The sequence below is a fragment of the Crinia signifera genome, chromosome 5, assembly GCF_055691185.1.
Source record: "Crinia signifera chromosome 5, ASM5569118v1, whole genome shotgun sequence".
Lineage (NCBI taxonomy): Eukaryota > Metazoa > Chordata > Amphibia > Anura > Myobatrachidae > Crinia > Crinia signifera.
Window position 1 is genome coordinate 288,466,204 of NC_139221.1, and position 23,362 is coordinate 288,489,565.

At 45.7% G+C, this 23,362-nt stretch overlaps 1 protein-coding gene across 4 annotated transcripts in view; it reads left to right on the forward strand.

Moving 5' to 3' along the window:
* OSBPL3 (oxysterol binding protein like 3) overlaps positions 1-23,362 on the forward strand; it is a 173,994-nt gene that overhangs the window by 14,544 nt on the left and 136,088 nt on the right. Inside the window, exon 1 of one of the 4 annotated variants that reach the window (XM_083189187.1) lies at positions 1,042-1,162. The exons of the other annotated variants lie outside the window; for them this stretch is intronic. The gene's annotated coding sequence lies outside the window, so the exon portion shown is untranslated. Of the gene's footprint in view, positions 1-1,041; positions 1,163-23,362 lie in introns of those variants that run through there. 4 annotated transcript variants of the gene reach the window in all.

Genomic DNA, 23,362 nt, shown 5'->3' on the forward strand with positions numbered 1-23,362 from the left:
AAGTGCCGGCAGCCACTATATGACGCATGACGGAGCAATCCAATATTTGCTATGTTCGGGTGCTGGCGAGCTGAAATGAGCAAAAAGTGCACCCATAGGGCACATATCTTATCATGCCCCACACTTTAGTGAAGTTTGCCATATTACTCGGCTAAGTCCGGTCTATCAGGGTGCATTTAACGCTATCTTCCCCCCCCTAATTGAATTGAGACCTACAACCTCCTTAGGTGGGAGATGTGGACTGCGTGTAAAACAGTTGCACCCATTTTTTTCTTCTTAATAAAAGTGTATGACACCCTTGTCAACATCGGTCTCTAAAGGAGGTTAGGACAGTGTTGTCCTTTTAAGGAGGTTAATATTCCTTGCTGTTGTAATAAATGGAATTAGATTCCTGTGTGAGAAAATGGAATGCCATTTGGTAAAAGTGCAAATAGAGGGAAAATATAGTATTAAGGAAAAATAGAATATTAGTTGTCTGTTTTGTTTTTCATGAGTTATTGTCTACTAAAATAATGTATATAATCCATTTCGCCTGTGCTAGAACACATTTTTCCATTATTCCTGAGTTACAGTAATACCGCTTTCAGACAGCTGCGGCCGAATAACCCCGCATTTAAAGCGCTGTTTTTTTGGCTGTGTGCTGTCAGAGAGCAAATCTATTGACCCTTTCTCACAGAAAAAGGACCCATATATTTCATGAAATCCTCGGGTGGAACTGCTTCACCCAGGAATTTCATTTTCTGTGTGAAAGGGGTATAACTGAGAACTGTGCTTATTCGGGATGACCCTCTGTAACGAGGTGCTGGGTGAGCCCCCTAACCTGGAATCATGAAATCAAATTGCTTCAGTGTTCTTATTTTTTTCTTGCAAAACCTCATGATTTTTTGATATGCTGTTCAGCATGTCATCTATTATTAAACTCTCCTTAATCCAGGGAAAAGAATTGCTGGCATTATATCTTAATTTTTAAAGATCTGTCACCAGCCAAGTGTGTTGGACAAGTTTCATTATCATTCTAAATCTTCTCCACATTCGCATGTCCCCGGGTGGTAATCAGACAAGCTGCAGCCAAAGAAACTGTCTTCTAAAAGAAAAGTCTTGTCAATACCGGTGACCTGTCTGTGTGACTGAAGAGCGTATTCATTATTGAGAGCGCTGATAGGTAAGACTAGTATTTTTTTTATCCATCATCTGATGGGCTGCTAGGCCGATACAGGATCGCTCGTAATGATCCGAATTGGTCCCCAGCCCTGATGGTCAGGGTTTGTGCATGAGCATGTACCGAGCAGTCGCCGGCCCGTTTGTTGTGTGGTGGAGGGGGCGGAAACGGTGCTGGAGCAGGGGATGCTCAAGCGTTTTATGGGCATCATAAAATGATTTCTGCTGCTAGTGGACACATGTGAGGGGATGTGTTAGCTAACACATGCCCTTGTATAGTACCGTGGGGATTTGGTGGTGGTGGTGAGATCTCCCAGGTGCTCCCAGCCGGACCCTTGGATTTAACCATTTCATATTGACCCAATGTAAAGGTCATCCAGTAAGTCTTCACACTTCGGGGGTCGATCCTATTACACCCAAAGGGTGCGGATAATTCGCAAGTTGCAAATCATCACTACACCATGCGCACTTTGCGACAGGCCAAATTTGCTGAAATGTGCTCGCACCTCCATAGGGGTGCGAGCACTTTTCCGCAAATTTGACCCTGCGAAGGGTGCGAGATAAGGTTAATTCGGGTGCCCTTTTCGGCCTTAAAATGGCACCCAAACGGCAGCTCGCACCCTTCGGGTGTAATAGGATTAACCCCTTCCTTTTTTGTTCTGGTTCTCTCATTGGCTTAGTATGAAGATAAGATTATAGATGTTGCTGACAGCAGAAGCTACTTTCAAGTCTGTATGATCCAGAGTAGACCTAGAATTCTTTAATTTACTCCTGTGCTTAATACTGCAAGAGGAGAAACAGCAGAAATGAAAGCACTTATGTTTAACCAGTTTTATGAAACTTTTCTATGATATCTACGTAGGGGGAGGCAAGACACACTCATGTATCATTCAATGTTTTTACCGATACTATACAGCAGTAATCCGCCATCCACCGAGTATTTTCAGACTTTATTTATTGTACTTTCCCCAGCCCCTATAAACTCTAAAAGAAGTCCCCGCAGGGGCCATTATTGGCGGTGGCGAAGTGTCTGCATCGGCAAGTGCATACAGTTATTCATGCTTCATAGGGTATACGGTTCACCTGGTGTGCTTATGCAAATTTAACGCCGGAGCACTACTCAATGTCCTAAGTGGGGAAATGCTGATGGTACATTTTGGCATTTATCATGTGACTGTCTCTTGAATTCCTTCTTTCGGGATTGACTGGTGTTGTGTCCTGTACAGGTGACCCACTGTTCTTACCCCTGTAGTTTGTATACTGAGCATTATAGATGTGCATGTGTCGGATATATTTTCTAACTAAACAATACTGTATGTGTTCAATATGTGCATTCTGGCCAAGGTCTGATGCTTATACTTGTATGGCCTCTATGGCTCCAGTTTATAACCCCTGGCCCTTGGTTAACATCACCGTGGCATATGAATAATATTTCATAGCTAGAAAAAGCAAAATCTAAGGTGAATAATATCTGGGCTAATTGGATTGAGCCCAGTGGAGGCGGACTCTGTCTTGGCCCCATTGCCGTAGTTTGCTCTCTGGAACATAAATGTTACATATGATTGTCTGTGTTAATTTATTTTTTGTATGCTCATGTGTGATGCCCCTTTAAGAGAGTGTGATTCTCACTAGCTTTCAATTCGATTTTGTCAAAATCAAATCGAATAGACCTCAAACTGTTTTTTAAGCCGAACTCAGTGCTGATCCGATCACGATTCGCGGCCCCTCAGCATTGAAATCAAATAGAAAAATAGTCTGCGCAGGCAAGACTAGAGTCAAAATCCAATGTGTTTTTTTTCTTGACGATCGAATAGCAAGGCAATCGCACCATGGGGGTTATTCCGATTCCCTCGGAAAGGCACAATCACTCTGTAATAGACGAAACCAAATGCACTGCAGCCTGATGTAACATGTGCAGAGAGTTAGATTTGGGTGTTTTATTGTTTCTGTGCAGGGTAAATACTGGCTGCTTTATTTTTACACTGCGATATAGGTATCCGTTTGAAGTACACCCCCCACCCAAATATAAATCTCTCTGCACATGTTACATCAGCCCCACCTGCAGTGCATAAGGTTTTGTCCATTAGAGAGTGATTGTGCCTTTCGGAGTGAATCAGAATGACCCCTTAAGTCTATGTTTGGCTTGCCAAAGATGACGCATCGCCTTACATTGTTTACCTGTTGTATTACTCATGTTAAAGAATGTGTTTGTTTTTCTTTTCTCACCAGGTTATTATTTTTTTTATAGTGTATTGTTTGTATTTTTTTGTGTTTGAATAGCACCAGTGTATTATATTACTCTATAAAATGGGTAATAAAACATGACACTGTAATACAGACAGAGGCCCAGATGGCAGAGGTTCTTCGTGGGGATGTATGTTGGCCTGGGGTTAATGCTAATATATAAATAAAGATACCTGAGAAACAATTTCTATTCCATTAGAAGCTATTAAAAATAATCCAGTTTAATGATTCATTCTATTACCTTCATAAATAAAATATGCATAACTCAGTCCATGAATGTGTTCTCAACAGAAGTCCCCAAATAAAATGAAATGGGATCCCTCAAGGCCAACCATAACTATTTAGTGTTCTCTCCGTTACTTATTCAGTGGGGCCGCTCCTCGCAGTGCCGATCTTCACGTATCTGTGTGCCAGACATGGGAATCCACTTGAAAGTCAATTACCAATCGCTTGGAACGCACATACAGAGCCCGCACTAGAGAATACGTTCTCTGTACAGTCAGTAACTTGATTGAAGTCTTAAAAAGGCATTATGGGATTTGAGTCATACTAGGTTCATAAGTCCTGTTATCCCATCTGGGAGTCATGTAACAAATACTGTAGGTTAGGCTTGAAAATTGATTAAATTATTTTTGTTATTCAAAGTTTTAAAATGCTATTTTTTGGAGAATTATACTTTGTATTCTAGCATTCTCCATGCTTTTTTATAAAATGATCACTCTTATTTCTGTCAGCAGTATGTTATTTATTTCATGGAGGACCGTACATTCTCTGGCATTTATTCTAATTTATACACCTTTATGGGCTCCATGAAATAGACATTGTCTACCAGACTTTTGGATAATCCTTCCCCTTCTCAACACTACTTTGTACAATACCCTCCCTCCCCCCATACCACTGTGTTCCAACATATCCTCCCATACCACTGTGTTCCAACCTATCCTCCCCCCATACCATAGGGTTCCACCCTATCCTCCCCCCATACCACAGGGTTCCACCCTATCCTCCCTCCATACCACAGGGTTCCACCCAATCCCCCCCCCCATACCACAGTGTTCCACCCAATCCCCCATACCACAGTGTTCCACCCAATCCCCCCATAACAGTGTTCCACCCAATCCGCCCATACCACAGGATTACACCCTATCCTCCCCACATGTCACAGGGTTTCACCTTATCCCTGCCCCATGCCACAGGGTTTCACCTTATCCCTGCCCCATGCCACAGGGTTTCACCTTATCCCTGCCCCATTCCACAGGGTTTCACATTATCCCTGCCCCATACCACACAATTCCACCCTATCCCTGCCCCATACCACAGTGGTTCCACCCTATCCCTGCCCCATACCACAGTGCTTCCACTCTATCCCTGCCCCATACCACAGTGGTCCCACTCTATCCCTGCCCCATACCACAGTGGTTCCACCCTATCCCTGCCCCATACCACAGTGGTTCCACCCTATCCCTGCCCCATACCACAGTGGTTCCACCCTATCTCTGCCCCATACCACATTGGTTCCACCCAATCCGCCCATACCACAGGATTACACCCTATCCTCCCCACATGTCACAGGGTTTCACCTTATCCCTGCCCCATGCCACAGGGTTTCACCTTATCCCTGCCCCATGCCACAGGGTTTCACCTTATCCCTGCCCCATTCCACAGGGTTTCACATTATCCCTGCCCCATACCACACAATTCCACCCTATCCCTGCCCCATACCACAGTGGTTCCACCCTATCCCTGCCCCATACCACAGTGCTTCCACTCTATCCCTGCCCCATACCACAGTGGTCCCACTCTATCCCTGCCCCATACCACAGTGGTTCCACCCTATCCCTGCCCCATACCACAGTGGTTCCACCCTATCCCTGCCCCATACCACAGTGTTTCCACCCTATCTCTGCCCCATACCACATTGGTTCCACCCTATCCCTGCCCCATATCATAGGGTTACACCCAAACCCTGCCCCATATCATAGGGTTACACCCAAACCCTGATCCTGGTGTCCTTCATCAAATTAATCATCACAGTCTCCTTGTATGTTCTAGCCACTTCACATAGCAACCAAAGTGCATTATAGTAACCGCTAGAGGCGGCGTGCCAAGGGGGGCAGTTTGGCTTGACTGCATTAATGATGTATGAGGACACAACTGTAGGACTGCTGTTGCTGGTGATGCTGCGACTTGGCTCAAAGGTGATGTGGGGCCAAAGTTGCTGCACACACTGCAACATTGGTATTGCTAGTATTTTCTGCCATTAATAGTTGGTTCCTCCATTGCATCCAGCCATTATTATCTCTTATCATGCTTAACGAGGTCGTATATTGGGGTGTACAAGAGACTGTGCCGTGTCTATTCCAGAGGAGAAGGAGAAAACAGCATCTTCAGGGACTCGTGAGCAGTGTTTTGCCCGGGGGCATATGTTCCAGAGCCCGTTTTGAACGGTTGTTATTCAGTTCTACCACCTCCGGTAATAGTACCTATCTGACTACTGCACTTCAGCCCCAACTGTGTAGATCACTTTTATCTGGACCATTTCTGTGAATTTATCCGTGTGATGTTATCATGTGTTTTATATTATTAATGTTTCTCTTTCAATGGTCCTGGTGACACAGCTCAACACTGGGATGTAGGAGGGTCCGAAGGAGCCAGGCACCTATCCTAAAGTTTTAGAGGGTAGGCTCCTCCCCTACTGCATCCCTGGACTCTTCAGTTCGTGTTAGGTGCCCACTGGAGTGGGTGCTATTCTAAAGGGCTGCTGGAGCAGCCGAAGAATTAGAGTAGTTAGGGGATTTTTATTGTTTTATTAACTTTCACCCTAGCTAGGTAGGCACAGTGTGAGGATTCTCATAGTGAATCCTCACACTGCTAGCGCAGCAGGAGCTGACAGAAGCGCGTCCTGTCAGCTCACTGTGCACAGGGGAGACACTGTCTGGTCTCCCTGTGCAGCGCTTATAGCCTTTTCTAAAAGGCTGCCTGGGCTCCGGAGTACCCTGAAACCGGCTCCACGTTTAGGTGGGGATCATGGGGGACAGGCGCTCCGTGATGGCGGCGGCCATTTTATGCGGAGCTTACACGCTGAGCTCCTAGATGAGAGGACAGCAGCGTTGTGACAGGCATGTTCCAAGTGATCCCCATTTGAGGGGGAGACACTGGGACTAGGAAATCCTACCTAAGGAGCGGCTTGCTGGGGGTGGTTGGCGCCAAAAGGTCACGGACCCCGCAGCAGCAGGGACCTGTGGTCTCTTCCTTCACTCTGACTTTGGCGCCTTTCAGAACGCTTGCAGCGGAGCTGAGCTGGCTTACTGATCCTGGCAGAGTGACTTGGATTTCCTGGGCATCGCTTCCCCGCAGTTGAAACCAACAGACAGATAAGTGACTGGGTGCATTGCTCTGTATAAACGCTTGTACATTGTTTGCACTGTGTATACTGATAGATATACATTTATCACTTGCATCATGTCTGAGCATCAGGCTGTGGTTTTGGGGGAGGGAGCCCTTAATGCACTGAGCGCGTGCAATGTTTGCACACAAAAGTTTGTCCCTGAACAGATGGCCAAGGGGGGCTTATGTATTACTTGCGCTGATGTGAGACCCATGGGCAGTGATCCCCATAGGGCAGAGCAGATGGAACCTGCGTGGGCCAGGGCCCTAGGCAGGTCAGTAAACGCTTTGGTGCAGCTTTTGGACAGGCAGAGTGATGGGCTGGTAGAATCACAGAGACCTATGCCATCATCTCAGCAGTCGTCTGGCTCCTTGCCTCTTACCCAGGCAGATCCTGCACTTATCCAGGTGATGCAGGATACTGCAAAAGGGATTAACAGGTTCAGTGAAATGCTGGACAAAATGGATGATGTGGCAGGGACCCCTAGAAGGTCTTATGCTTTAACTACTGTGGTAGATGAAGAGGAAGGAGAGTATACTGACATCCCCTGGGATCAGGGTGATGATTTGGAAGAGAACTCTGCTGCTGGTATAGAGGATCTCATTGTAGCTGTGAAGCAGGCTTTAAAGCTGTCTGTGGAGGATAAGACTCCTGTTAAAGGTGTTTTTAAGCGACAGCGAAAGGAGGCTGTTACTTTTCCTTCAGATGAGGGGTTACAGGAATTATTAGAAGGGGCTTGAAAGACTCCTGATAAGAGGCTTCAGATGCCTAAGCGATTCCTTACTCTGTACCCCATGCCAGAGTCTCATGCGGAGCTCTGGGAAAAGGTCCCAGTTGTGGACGCTTCAGTGGCACGTTTGTCCAAGGCTACTGTATTGCCAGTACAGGGGGGTGCAGCTTTTAAAGATTCTGTGGATAAAAAGCTGGAGGGAAACCTCAAAGCTATCTTTGAAGGGGTGGGGTTTACCTTACGGCCCCTTATTGCTTCAGCCTGGGTCTCCAAGGCCATGATAGAGTGGGCTGGTGAATTATGCACCATGCTGCAGGCTGACCCTGGAGCATTACTGCTTGCAGAAAAGATTAAGGCAGCGGCAGAATATGCAGTGGAAGCAGAGGAGGAAGCTATTAAAATGGCAACCAGAGTGTCCACAGTCTCCATTAATGCCAGGAGAGTGCTTTGGCTTAAAGCCTGGGAAGCAGACAATGAGTCCAAGAAGGCTCTGGAAACATTAGCCTTCAAAGGAAAGGTACTCTTTGGTACCGAATTAGAGGAGATTATAAAACAGGCCACGGGCGGCAAAAGTACATTCCTGCCGGCCTCCTCAGCAAAGCAGACGTCCAGATTTTCTGCTTTTAAGCCGTCCTTTCGGCCCTCCCCTAGAGGTGGTGCGTCCTTTCGAGGACAGTCTTTCAGGGGAAGGTTTCAGTTCTCTAGAGGCAAGACACAAAAATCAAAATTTGGCTCTTTTCACAAGAAGCCTGCCACAAAAGGAGAGGATAAACCCTCTGCATGACTGTCAAGGGCTTCGCCCGACAGTGACAAAAGTGGGGGGGGCGTCTCACACTCTTCAGGGACGCTTGGGCTTCTCTAGGCCAGGATGCCTGGGTGTTAGATATTATAACACAGGGTTACAAAATCCCTTGCAGAGGGCCGCCTCCGAAGAGGTTCATCCCCACATCCTTACCAAAGGAGGCACGGCTGCGTACAGCTCTTGTGAGAGCAGCTCACTCCCTTTTGGAAAAAGGGGTGGTTACACCAGTCCCCAAGGCAGAGTGGAAGAAAGGCTTTTACTCCACGCTGTTCCTGGTGCCCAAACCAGACGGGTCTTTCAGACCAATACTAAATTTGAAATCCCTAAATGTTCATTTATGGGTAGACCATTTCAAAATGGAGTCCCTACGGTCAGTACTCCTGAGTCTGGACCAGGGAGAATTTTTGGCGTCCATGGATGTCCAGGACGCATATTTGCACGTTCCTATACACCCGGAGCATCAGACCTTGTTGAGGTTTGCCATAGGAGACCTGCATTTACAAGTCCGGGCGTTACCCTTTGGGCTAGCAACCGCGCCAAGGGTATTCACAAAGATAATGTCAGTAATGGCGGCGGTGCTGAGGCTCAGGGGAATCACAGTAATACCCTATTTGGACGATCTCCTGTTCAAAGCAGAGTCAGCAGCCACGCTGCAGAGTCACTTGGCAGAGGCCATCAGTTTTTTGCAGGCTCACGGCTGGATTTTAAATTTGCAAAAATCTCAGTTGGTACCGTCACAAAGGCTCCAATTCTTGGGAGTCATACTGGACACCCATCTTCATCGGGTATTCCTCCCGGAGGTAAAGGCCAGGGATCTGGTCATCCTAGTCCAGGAGATTCTCAGGGCTCAGAGCATTTCAGTATGGAGGTGCCTCAAGCTCCTGGGGAAGATGGTGGCGTCATTCGAGACGCTTCAATTTGCCAGGTTCCACTCTCGGACGTTCCAATGGAACATTTTGTCAGCCTGGTCAGGAAACACTTTGACCATGAAATCCGAGATGATAGTGCTGTCCTCGGACACCCGAGAATCCTTGAAATGGTGGACAGAAGTAGATTCCCTTCAGTGGGGTCGGTCATTACAGACCTGGGACTGGTTGATAGTAACTACCGACGCCAGTCTCAGGGGCTGGGGGGCAATAGTCCTGGATCTCAGGCTTCAGGGCCTGTGGACGGCAGAGGAATCAGCGTTACCAATCAACATCTTGGAGCTGAGAGCTGTCTGGAAAGTGATTTCCTTGGCGGGAGACAGGTTACAGAACCTCCCTTTGAGGATTCAGACCGACAATGCCACAGCTGTGGCGTATCTGAATCACCAGGGAGGTACACGCAGCAGATTGGCCATGTGGGAGGTATCCAGAATCTTCCTATGGGCGGAACAGAATGTTCCAGCTGTATCGGCTATATTCATCCCAGGAATAGAGAATATAGAAGCCGACTTCCTGAGCAGGGAGGAGCTCAAGGAAGGGGAATGGAGCTTACACCCTCAGGTGTTTCAACAAATCACTTCGATGTGGGGAACTCCGGATGTGGACCTGATGGCATCCAGGATCAACCGTCAAGTGCCCAGGTTCTATGCCAGAACAAGGGATCCACTAGCGGAGGCAGTGGATGCCATGACTATTCACTGGCAGGGAGATCTCCTTTATGCATTCCCACCAGTACCAATGTTACCGAGACTTCTGAAGAAGATACAAGGGCAGAAGGTTCCAGTGATCTTAGTGGCCCCAGATTGGCCAAGGAGATCCTGGTACTCGAGGCTTCAGAGGTTGTCTGTGGACTCATGGCGTCTACCTCTGAGACCAGACCTTCTAAGACAAGGCCCATTCAATCACCTGGATTCAGATCGATTGATTTTGACGGCCTGGCTATTGAAACCACCATTTTGAAAAGAAAAGGGTTTTCTGAGGCAGTAGTACAGACGATGATAAAAGCCAGAAAAGCTGTATCTTCGGCAAATTATTATAGAGTCTGGAAGACTTACATTCGATGGTGTGAGAGAAGAAAGGCTCATACATCTCATTTTAAGCTATCAAGAATGATGGAATTTTTACAAGATGGTTTTTCATCGGGCCTAAGCCTTCAGTCACTGAAGGTGCAGATTTCGGCCTTGTCCATCTATTTCCAGAAAAAGATAGCCATTTTGCCGGAAATTCAAACCTTTTTACAAGGAGTATCCAGGTTGAAACCTCCATACAAGCAACCAGTAGCACCTTGGGATCTATCACTGGTTTTGGAATGCCTTCAGAAGGCACCTTTTGAACCTTTAAGGTCGGCTGACTTTAAGTTTCTCACGTGGAAGCTAGTGTTTTTGTTAGCAGTAGCATCTGCTAAAAGAGTTTCAGAATTGGGAGCTTTGTCATGTAAATCTCCCTTCTTAATTTTTCATGAGGACAGGGCTGTTTTAAGAACAGTGCCTCAGTTTTTACCGAAGGTGGTATCTACCTTCCATTTAAATCAGGAGATAGTTCTACCTGTGTTTCAACCCCCAGAGGGTTCTAAGAAAAGGGACAAGTTGAGAACTTTGGATGTTGTGCGTGCCTTACGCATATATGTGGACAGAGTGAAGAGTGTCAGGAAGACTGACACATTGTTGGTATTGTATGACGTACACAAAATTGGTTGGCCTGCATCTAAGCAGACTATTGCTAGGTGGTTGCGGTCTGTGATAGCCTTTGCATACACCAAAGTGGGTAGACCAGTACCGGCCAAAATAAATGCGCATACCACCAGGTCAGTTGCCACCTCTTGGGCGGTTCGACATGGGGCCACAGCTGAGCAGGTTTGCAGAGCTGCCACTTGGTCATCTGTTCACACATTTGCCAAATTCTATAGATTCCATGAGTTCGCGTCGGAGGACGCATCATTCGGGCGAGCAGTGCTGAGAGCTGCAGACCTGAGCGTACCCTCCCAAAGGACCGGCTCTGGAACGTCCCAGTGTTGAGCTGTGTCACCAGGACCATTGAAAGAGAAAAAGGGATTTTTGTAAGAACTTACCGTTCGAATCCCTTTCTCTGATATGGTCCTGGTGACACAGCGATCCCTCCCTTACGCTCAGTAAGTATGCCAGAAGTTTCATGATGTTCATGTTAAAATGGTTAAAAGTTAACAGTTTTCTGTTATAAAATGTGCATATAATATGTGCAGGCGTTTGTACTGAGTTATGTATTCCAGTGGCTTTGAAAGATTGAACTGAAGAGTCCAGGGATGCAGTAGGGGAGGAGCCTACCCTCTAAAGCTTTAGGATAGGTGCCTGGCTCCTTCGGACCCTCCTACATCCCAGTGTTGAGCTGTGTCACCAGGACCATATCAGAGAAAGGGATTCGAACGGTAAGTTCTTACAAAAATCCCTTTTTTACTTAAACTACTTCACATTGTGATATTTATCTCCTTTATGACACATGCTCCAAATGGAACTCATAATATAAAGGAGGATCACCTCAATGAACACACTATAGCGCGGTTAAGTAATTACCTAATATATTTTTTGGTGTACTTTTGGTGAAGGGGAGAGGAACCCCTTATTGGTCTATTGCTGACCTTGTCGCTTAGCACATTACTTTCACAATCACCTTCCTGTCCGGTATTTAAACCAGACTGTTTGGACTGCAAAGGGTTAAAGGAATCAAACCTGGCCTGATTGCTAGATGAGTCTGACCTGTCATGGTACCTTCCCTTTCCTCATTATATGCCTGTCAAGATGTGAGGTAAGTATTGAGTACAAGTAAAAGTGCCTGTTCCTCTGGGAGTTTGGTGTGAGGCTTAGCTGGGATTTTGCTGCTAATCATGGTTTAAAATGTCATAGCAAAATTCAACACAAAAATTGAGATGTGACGTGTGCAGGTTACGGTAGCAGGTTCCAGTAGAAGGAACGTCAACCTTAGGAGCGGCCTAAACAAGAGGATATTCAATTAGCCTCCATTGTATGGAACATTCTCTGAACTCTCTTATTGTAAAGGAAACTATGCTATATGTAAGTCTTATCAAACTTATTGAGCGAGCAAATTTTTCCATAGTTGAGAGATTTAATGTTCGCCTGCAAGTTCTACAGCTTTTGGCGGACAGTTTGGCCATTAGGCGGTTCGTTTGTGATAGTCTCTAGGGGAAATTCTATTGCTGGCAAAGGGGGCGAATTGCTGTTTCCATTGTGTTTAAACGCTGGCAATGGTAGTCCTTCTCGCACTCTTCACTCGGCCGATTTGCATCCTGATTTGTTCAAGAGTACCCTAGCGTTCATCTAGCACCCTGCATCTTTCAAAATCTGTGCAGTTCCACTTTCCTGCCTGGGCTGTCACAATCGGCTGTGGTTCTATTAGCGCATTAGTATGATCTGTATTTCAGCAGAGGGCTACAGACCAGTGTTGGAAGCACCAGAGAGTGACACCCCAGTCAGGGAAGAGGAACTGCACGAATTCTGAAAGGTGCAGGGTTCTAGAATGAACATTACTGCCCTATAGTTTTTTTTTTTTTTTTTTTACTTTTGAGTGAATTCCTGGACTGGCTCACATATTCGGCTGGACAAATGGATTTGCTCTTAATTGAATTCCCCACCGTCTGATGTTAATAAGGTTGACCTAGCGCTTGCGTCTAACATTAGGTACTGTCGATCTAGATCTGGGGTAGCCAATCCTAGTCCTCGAGAGCTACCAACAGTGCATGTTTTGCAGGTCTCTTCACAGAAACACGAGTGAGCTAATTAGCTCCATCTGTGTATCTTTTAAAATGTGTCAGTGATTAATGAGTGCAGCTGTGCAGCAGTTGGTTGTCTGGAAAATGTGAACTGTTGGTAGCTCTCGTAGGCTAGGGTTGGCTACCACTGATCTAGATGCTGTTGACTGTCTTTTGGCATCTAACTAGACGGGTTCTACTAAGCGTGGTGAACCATAACATGGACGATGTACACACCGTCGATCCACTATAACATAACCAGAGAAGTAAGTTCCACAGGGATTGATGATCCTTATGACCATCAAGTTTTTTTTTAAATGAGCGCTAGAGAACGTCTTCTCCTAACATCCAATACACTAAAGGTAACAAGCGTGGGTTAATTTTCCATTTAGAAATACATATTGTATATAGAACCAATGTACAGATTGTACTTGCTTTGGAATTTTGTAGCCGTGTATTGTTGTGTGATGACCGCTGGCATTGTGATCATACAATATACACGTACAGTTTGTGGGGCGCAGGCATTGTACAAATGTGTTCTGCAGTGGAACTGTTGGAATCCGTTTAGGACAGAGAATAAAAGGCCATTTAAAATAAATGCAAATACGTGTAACAGTGACTGACATATTATATGGAGCACAGTAATTTATCTGCAGTTCTCATGAGTCACGGCCATTTCACATGTGTGATAAATCATATGGTAGTTCTTCTAGAGCGTGGAACAAAAGGGCTGCAGGTGTACAGACCCATCATTTTCGCTTAAATAACTTTATAAAAAGGCCAACACGTGTACAGTGACCTGCTAAAATCAGCTGCTCACATTTGGAAAATGAATTCTAACATTACAGGAGGTTGGCCCTTCCTGTGTTCTGACTCGGCTCTCAGAGGCTAATTTCTCAAGAGAAGCCAGCACAAAACAACTGCGTTCTCTGCGCTGTAATATACAGACATGGGAGCAGGGGTCTGTATGCTACACTGGCACCTTGTTCACGCTTAATTACATCTGAAACCAATGTTGCATAGTGAGGTATGGTTTTTGAAATATTTGCATTCAAAGTAAATTACTTTACGTTTTCTATATTATGCAAAAGTTAATTCATTCTTGTTTCTCTGTCAGAGGACTGATTTTTCATAGTGAACTGATAGACCACATTCTCCAATCTGTGTAGGTGTCTTGCCCCTTTAATATGTATACAGCACAATTGGTCATGAAGTAAAAAGCACTGATAGAACTTTTATCTTGAAACTGTTGCTGTTTAAAAATTGTGCCAATATTTTGGATGTTCTAAACATTGTATAGATCGGGATACGGTCATTGGGTCACCAGCAAGTTGTTAGTCATTAGGTCGACATGCATTTAGGTTGACATTTGTCTAGGGTTAGGTCGACAGGGTCATTAGGTAGACATGGGTTAGGTCGACAGTCAAAAGGTCGACATGGGATTTTTCACTGTGTTTTTTTTTTTGAGCCGACATGTGCTGACAGGCAGTATTTCATGCCCTACCATCCACTAGGGCGTGGTGGGAGAATAAAATCGTGCCCGAAGCATGGCGAGCGGACGTGGTGCACTTTAACCTGTGTTCATACAACATTCGGGTAAAAAAAAAAAGTGACATCCCCCATGTCGACCTTCCTGCATGTCGACCTTCCTGCATGTCGACCTAATGACTGTCTAATAACTTGCTGGTGACCAACTGATCCACACCCGTATAGATCAGGGGTAGACCACCTGTGTCAGTCCAGCTGCTGTAGAAGTACACATCACAGCATCCCCAGTTTAGCTTGCCTGAACAGGAAAGCTGTGGCAGAGCATGCTGGGATATATGTCCACAAGCATGGAGTGCCACAGGTTTGTCTACCCTTAGTGTGCGATTGTTAGATATATTATCCCATGGCCACATCCAGGAGCATGGTGTCGCAAAAGATATCTTCAGATCTGCCCTTTGCTTTGGTTCCTTTTTTATTGGTTCATAAATCTGGATCAGGCCCAAATTGTACAATAAGAAAAACAAAAAACTGCAACATAGGCTAGATTATCCAAGTTTGAGTAAAACCAACATATAACCTATATGAGCAGTTATAGTTTGGGGAATCCATGGTACGGTGCTTTGCAAAGTGCAACTTAATATCTGTCAGACCACCTAGTGGGATGCACAGGTGAAGTCAGTACTAACTGCTGAATCATTCCTACGCGGCACAATCTACAGATCCACAGGTGGCCTGGAAAACATGAACTGTTGGTAGATCTTGAGGACCGGTTTGGCCACCCCTGCCTTTGGCAGAGATACACAAATCCTGTTAATAATCTAAGTCTGATGGTTTCATAAAAGTATATGCAATTTCCTATCCACAGATGAGAAACACCGTTAAAGAATAATGGCTACCTAAAATAAAAACATACATGTCTATGGATACAAAGTATTTTTTAGAAGCACAATTAGAGCCAATAACGGGTCGACCCAATGCATGTTGACCTAAATTGGGTTGACCCAGTGACCCATACCCTGTTAAACAACCCGTCTAATCATGCCTTGCCATGGTTGCTCGGTAGTGACGAGCATCTTTTGCGCATCTTTTTCCATTAAAATGAGTCTTATTTGCAAAAAGAAATTCCTGAATACATGTAAAATACCATTTAGTTTGAAGATACAGCCGCAGTCACTTACAGAATGTAGGCCTGCCACATATCATGCCTCCCAACTTGTAGGTATGTCGAGGAGGGACGAAGCCGCGTGGGCAGAATTAGAGGGCGTGGCCTATAAGCACATCATCCCGCCCCCATTTTGACGCTTTGGGGGCATGGCCCAGAGGCTCTGTGAGCCTCTCGCCATGACCCCAGCCCCTCTGGCTGCGGGAATAGACGCTGGGCACATGCGCACAGCATCTATTTAATGCTGGCCAGCAACTGACAGGGGGGACTCCCAACTGCCCCCCTGACTGCGGGACACTGCCAGCAGGGGCGGATTTAGGGATGAGGGCGCCCCTAGGCACAACAATAATGTTTACTAAGTAGGACAGTTTATAGGGGCAGTATCTGCATGTCCTATCCATTTACACTCTATTTAAGATGGAATATAGTACAGTACAGTGGATATTTTGCAGTTATTGGTACATTTTGGGCTGACAGTACTATCTCAGGCATCCAAGTGCCGCCCCCAAACATGTGCCGCCCCTAGGCCGGTGCCTCACGTGCCTAATGGGAAATTCGGCTCTGACTGCCAGACGCGGGAACGTTCCCGCGGTATTTGGGACGATTGGGAGGCATGTAATTTTAATCAGCAGAGTCTTTGCTGCGTGGCATTCTAAAGGCAAGATGTATGAGGACACATCTGCCTCATGGCCATATAAAGCTGTAGGCTATGTCTTTTGTAGCCAAGGGCATAACTAGAACTTTGTGGGCCCCATTTCCCCACTTGGTACCCCTCAAAATACTCTAGACACCCCTCCTCAGTGGCTGTTAATTTTTTGCCCTATAATAGTGATCTTGTGAACTGGCTGCCCTACAAGGTGCCATAATGTGAACATTACACCAGAGTACTCCCAGAATTCCGTGCTCTTTTACCTGAGCTACTCCCTCCCATCCTTGTGATCTCTGTACCAGATATGCAGCATAATGGGCCCCATACATCAGCAATTAATTGTGACAATCCTCCGTTCTGGAGATGATTGTCACAATTAATCTTTAATGTGTGGTCTCCACAGTTTTGGCGATTTTGATCGGGATTGCTGAATCAGAATTTTAAACATGTTTAAAAATCTGGATTTATTGGAGTTTCATTTTTGTACGTGTGGGCATTCCCTAAGTAAATTCTGCTTACCTTTCATCCTATGGCAGGGGGAATGTGCGGTGTATTCGACATCGGCCATGAACCATCGATGATTTCGAATCGTCGATGGCCATCCCTAGTGGCCTGCGATCCGCTGTGTTCATGAGTGGGGTCGGCGGCTCGGCTCAGGAGCATAGAACACGTGGCGTGTCTCCTGTGCTCCTAAATTCCCCCATCTGCAGCTGCGTGGCTCAGGGTGGCCTGCGGTCAGTGAGGGGAGGGTGCGGTTTCTGGGCTCCGGGGGGCTCCGTTTATTTACATTTTTTTGGACTGGGCAGGCGGCGGCTCCTCCTTTCCCCCAATGTAGGCGGCGGCGGGCTCTGGATGACCTGCAGTCCATTAAGGTGTTGGCGGGGCTCTGAAGGGGTCCTCCATTTGTCCCATCTAGCATGTGCGGCGGCAGGGATTTTACATTTTCTATGTCCATTGCGGCATTTTATGTCCAAGCTGCAGCGCCTTTTTTTTATTATTTTTTTGTAAAATAACTACACAGCCAATAGGATCTTGCCCCGTCATAACCACGCCCCCAGGCTGATATCTAAATACATCAGCGCAAGACCTGGGCGGGCATTTCGGCAGGAGAGGAGCTGTCAAGTGCTCCTGAAGTCCAGTATCTCAGGTGGGTGGCAGGCCAATGCAAAAGAGCTTAGCTGGCTGGCTGCTGCCCCCTGGGTGAAGACACCTGGATAAAGACTACAAATTTCCTAGTAGAAGAGAGACTGCTGTTTAAAATGATTTTTCAAAACCTGTATTGTGTGTATTATTTTAATATTTTCACTGCAGGAATTTAAAGTCCTGGCAAGGTGGCATTTGTGGTGCTCCAAATGCCACCATGCTGGGAATAAACTGCTGGGACTTGTAGTCCTCCTGTAATGAACAATATTATTTCAGCTATTAACCCTGCACCCACCGCCGAGGGGGGCGGGGGATAGTCCTGGGCTTCAGCACATGCCTGGGGTACACTGGAGAGGGGAGACCCCTCTATTTGAGGGGGTCCCCTCCTCCCCAGGAATACCCGACATGGGCTGACTAGCTAGGGTGGCTGAATGCTTGACGTGTCCCCTGACTGTGGCATTACCTCCCTGGCTAGTGGAGCCTGGTGCTGGTTCCTAAAATATGGGGGACCTCTAGTCATTTTGTCCCCCTGTATTTTGGGAACCAGCACCTGCTCCAAGAGCCCTGTGCTGGTTCCTAAAATACGGGGGACCCCTATTTGTTTTGTCCCCCGTATTTTGGGAACTAGCACCTGCACCAGGAGCCTGGTGCTGATTCCTGAAATATGGGGGACCCCTAGTTGTTTCGTCCCCCGTATTTTGGGAACCTGCACCAGCTCAAGAACACAGTATTGGTTCTTAAAACATAGGGGACCCCTAGCTGTGTTGTTTTTCCCTCTTATAGTTTTATAGCATTGCTATAGTGACAAGTGAAAAGATAAATTGATTGAGGTGATGTATGGTCTCTTTCCAGATATGAAGATGCAATCTTATAACAGGAAAAATCTGCCGATTACTGAAACAAATCTGTAGTGTGTGGGCAAGTCAAATAGATTGAAGAAACAATTTATCTGGGGAAAAAAAAAATCACTGGATCGGAGAAGAAATTAATTGTGATCGCAGGTGTATGGGGCTCTTAACTTCTGTGTGCTAGAACGGCCCCTTTTTTGCTCCCTACTGTAAAATTCAAGCAACTCTTTAATACATTATTACATTATTGTATGCGTTATTGGGCTTTTATGCTTCTGTCTATAATTTACTGGTACAAATGTAAAACCATTGACATATTAAGAGCTTACTCGAAGCAAGAGATCTTTCCAAGAGCTTTTATCTGCTAATTGTGGAACGATGCACAGACATAAACAAAATGAATAATTGAAAAAGTCGGTTTTAGCTGGACTTCTAAAGGCACAGTCAGCTAAAGGATAATCTCCGGCACCACATGTGCTTACTGGCTTTCTTGTTATCAGAACCCAGTAGTGTTTTGTTTCGTGATTCAGCTGCCTTGGAGAATAACTCATCTGTATACCGTTGTCCTATATTTCCCAGGCCTTAATTGCTGCTTATTAAATATGTAAATAAGTCAGACGTTGGCTGCTTACATCAGGTTGATTGGATGTTCCAGAGCACAGCTGCTCATAGGGAAATGGGACACTTTTATTTTTTATTTTTAGCAGAGGTAAAAATAAATTATCCCTCTAGATTGTTGCAATACATGTTTTATTGTTGCTGTATGGAATGGGATCATTGGGTCGACACCACTAGGTCGACATGGGACAAGTTTGACACAAGCATTAGGTCAACATGGTCTAGCTTGACTGTCAAAATGTCGACATGGGGTTTTTCACTGTTTTTATTTTTTTTTACCCGAAAGTTGACATAGGAAACAGGATTAAGTGCACTCGCATGGCTCGCTGCGCTCAGCACACTATTTTATTCTCCCACCACACCCTAGTGGATGGTAGGACATGAAATACCGCCTGTCGGCACATGTCGGCTCAAAAAACAGTGAAAACCCCCATGTTGACCTAATGCTTGTGTCGACCTAGACCCATGTCAACCTAGTGGTGTCGACCTAATGACTGTCAACCATCTTTAGGTCGACCAACCGACCGTATCCCTGTTGTACAATCACCGTAGCAAGAAAAAAGTTCTATGAACTCCACATATTATTACAGTTTTATTGCAAGTACTTCTGCTATGCTGAGATCCCCCCACGTATCCCTGAACAGACTCTGAGTTGATTGGTCAGCTGGCTGCAATACATTGCCCTTCTCTGTATTTATTGGAAGGCAGATGCAACAAGGATGTTAATCAAAATAGTGATGATCTGTAGAGCACTGTGAGGACTTCCCTTGTATAACAGATCTGTCAGTGGTTGTGACTTAAGGTGCCCACACACTAGAACGATTTTTGAGCCGATATATCGTCCGATTTTGGTCCGATGCGAGCTCCCGTGGATCTTTAGCTGAATCTTCTGATCTTACGTGCTGCACAAAAGATCAGAAGATTTAACAAAAGATCCACAGGAATGCACATGGGATCTTAAGAAAAATCTTTGGTAAAGATGTGCGCTTGCCTGAAATCTTTTGTCCAGGATGGAAAAAAGATTACAAGGCTAATTTATGCGCACATCTTACGATCGCAGATCTTTCTAGTGTGTGGGCACCTTAAACTACTACTAGTGCAGACTTCATACCGTGTTTCCCCGATAATAAGATATCCCCCGAAAATAAGACCTCCCCAGATTTTGGACATGTGTCCAAAATAAGACCTCCCCGAAAATAAGGCAGATTCAAATTTCAATCCTGTGGATTGCAAACAATAAATACTAGACCCCGCTAACCTCCAGGTGATCTTCAATCACCTCTGAGGTATTTAGAGACCTCCGGGTTCTACAGATGCCGCTTTGCTCCCAGTCCCAGGGATGCATTGCGGGAGCCGCGTGACGTCGCCGCCCACATCACACGGCGGCTGCAGCAGAGCACGGAGCGCTGGTGTTGATGAGACAGAGAGGAGGAGAGGTGTGTAAAGGAGGCTACGGTACGTTCCCTCTCTTTAACTGGGGGCATGTTTACAAGGAGCACTGGGGCATGTTTACAAGGAGCACTGGGGCATGTTTACAAGGAGCACTGGGGCATGTTTACCATATCAAGGGGGTTTGGGGCATGTCAAAGATGGCGGTCTGGGGCCTGTTTAAAAGGAGCACTGGGGCACGTTTAAAAGGAGCACAGGGGCATGTTTAAAATAAGACCTCGACTGAAAATAAGGCCTATGGTGGTTTTTGTTGGTTGAAAAAACATTATTATCGGGGAAACACGGTAATAATCTATTAGTAATCTGAGGGATATTTGTTCTGTTTTTTACTATCTTGGTAAATGTACACATCAAAACAATCTGGGATACATCTATGTAATACCCCTTTCACACCGCAGCTATAACCCGGTAATTTGCCGATTTTTAACCGTTTCAAATCGGTTATAGCTGCAGTGTAAATGCGTCAGTTTTAAATTACTGTTTCAAAAACGTTAATTAAAAACGGTTAAAAAGAAGGATCCTACAGTGTGAATGGGTCTGAACCGCTTAACTTGCTCTGACCTGTTTTAAGAAACATTTAAAAAAACGGGTCAAAGCAGGTTTTGCGGTGTGAAAGCAGCATAACAGACCATGGGCCTGATTTGAGATTTCTGCGCTAATGCTTATTCCTGTATGCAGCGGATGTGCAAATGGCAGACCTGGATCCTCTATTGAGACGCCCACCTCCAGCTTTGAAGATCCAAGCAACTGTGTACAAGTATGCAGTAATAGTCGCAGATACTATACTCCTTTGAATACCTAGCGTCATGCAGATTGACAACCGGAATCAAGATTATTTTGCTACGTTTTGTGCACACAGGGTCAGGGTTGTAGACTGGGACTGCTCCCCCCCCCCCCCAAAAAAAAATGGTTGCGACACATCTGCATTTTGCCAACAACTCCCCATTACCTCCCCTAAATGGTCTCTGACTGTAAATCACTTTGCAGATAAATATTTCTTCAAGCATCATTGTTTTATAACTATATATGTCTCCATTGTATGGGTTGCACTGAATTCAGCATTTCAGGTTGTTTATTGCATTATTACACCAGACCTGTATTAAGCTTCTACACAATGGGCGGGATTCACTAAAAACCCCCGCTGCACATCGCCGGCATTCGCATTGTTAATAATCGCATATGTACTAACATATGCGATTATTAACTCAAAGGCGGTGGCTGGCGATGTGCAGCGGGTCCCCCTCCCTGCCTGCACCCTTACCCGGCTTTAAGGGCTCCGTTTCCTCCTCCCTGCACTCGAAAGTGGTGCAGGCAGGAGGAAATCACTGGTCCGGGCAGCACAGCAGGAGGCTGCCCGGACACAGGTGAGGGAGGGCATCGCAGATCGGCGGGGGGCTCGCTGGGCGGAGGGGGATGCGAAGGGAAGCCCAAAGGCTTCCATGGGGTTACGTCATATAGAACTGGTGTAACCCCCAGCGGTGGGGCTTTGCTGCATATGAAAATGCGGTAAAAAAACCAAAAACTGGGTTTTTACAGCATTTTTAGTTTGATGAATCTCGCCCATTATACCTTATATATTACTGTTCCAGTTCTGAATTCATTATTTATAAAGATTTTAAAAAATAAACACCCCCAAAGCTCAGGGTAGAGCTAGATTAACCCTTTGAGCAGATATTTTGAGGAACCTTCACAGCAACATTGGCACTCAAAAGGGTTAAGTTTTTTACTAGGTTGAAAGCTCTGATGGAAAAACATAAATACTGTAATCTATTTCACTCAAAACCCATGAGCAAGACCTGAATCCATAAGCATAATGCAATATAAATATTGGAGTGTGATGCAAAATTGACATTTTATCACCTGATTAGGTTTCCCGTTTCTGCTGCCAATAATCTCCTTTATGTGACCTAAATAAGCAATGCTGTTACAGGAATCTCTGTGGCTGTCATCATGCTGCCTGGTAGAAATTAAAATGTAATTTGCTAGAGTAATAAGTGGAATCTGCATGTGTTGTGTAATCGTTCTACTTAAAAGAAGACCGGTAATGTCATGAATAAATTGATGTCATTCATGGCCTGTGACTAAAGTTCTCTTTAAGGCCTTGATTAGTGCAAGAATTAAGCAGTCAGCCATATCGCTTGCCAGTGTTGACAAATGCCCACAAGTCTCACTCAGGCTGAGAGAGAGATCCCAAGCAGAATTTCTTCTGTTCTTACTGCAGTTTTTGAACAACCCTTTTGCGTGGTTGCAGTAAAAAGTTTAGACCGAGATAAACTCTAATGTAAAATAAACGGCACTGCAAGGGTAAGTTAATAGGTTTCAATGTGAAATGAATGCCCTTATGATATGGGAGTAACGCATAAATCGCTGGATCTGGGTGGAAAATTATTATAAACAGTCTGACCCAGAGACTTGGGTTGTACTGTATATCAACGCAGGCTTTACGCTTTATCTTTAACCTGTCTTTGAAGACACAGTGTAGCGAGAGAGAGTTTGTGTGCTGAATTGAAGGCTTGTGTTATAGATTTCTTGTGTTATAGATTTCCACCATTTCCCCTCACAACCATGTGTTCTGAAGACACATCCCCTCGCGTGCCGCCGCTGCATGGGAAATCATTCGATGGTTGCCGACCACTGAATGATTTCTCCTGCCATCGCAAATAAAAGTCAGTCTGAACTGACTTTTATTTGCAGGCGCCCAGGACAAAGACAGGGCGGGCCGGCTGAAGCCATCGGCCCTGCCCACTAACCCATGGGAACGCCATGCATTTTCATGGTGACACTCATAAAATGCTGGGCGCTACCATGGCCCTGCGCCTCCACCGCTCCCCTGTCCCTCCCTGATGCGAACCGCCCTGCGAATAGGTAGCTCGCTGTCAGGGTTTGCACATGTGCAGAAATGTGATCCGCAAGCCCAGACCATCGGGGCAGGGACTGCATTCGGATCACTATGAGATTTCAATGGCTAGTCTATGAAAAGGGGGTGCTCGAGTTAGGCTGCATTGGGAGGAGAGTGGG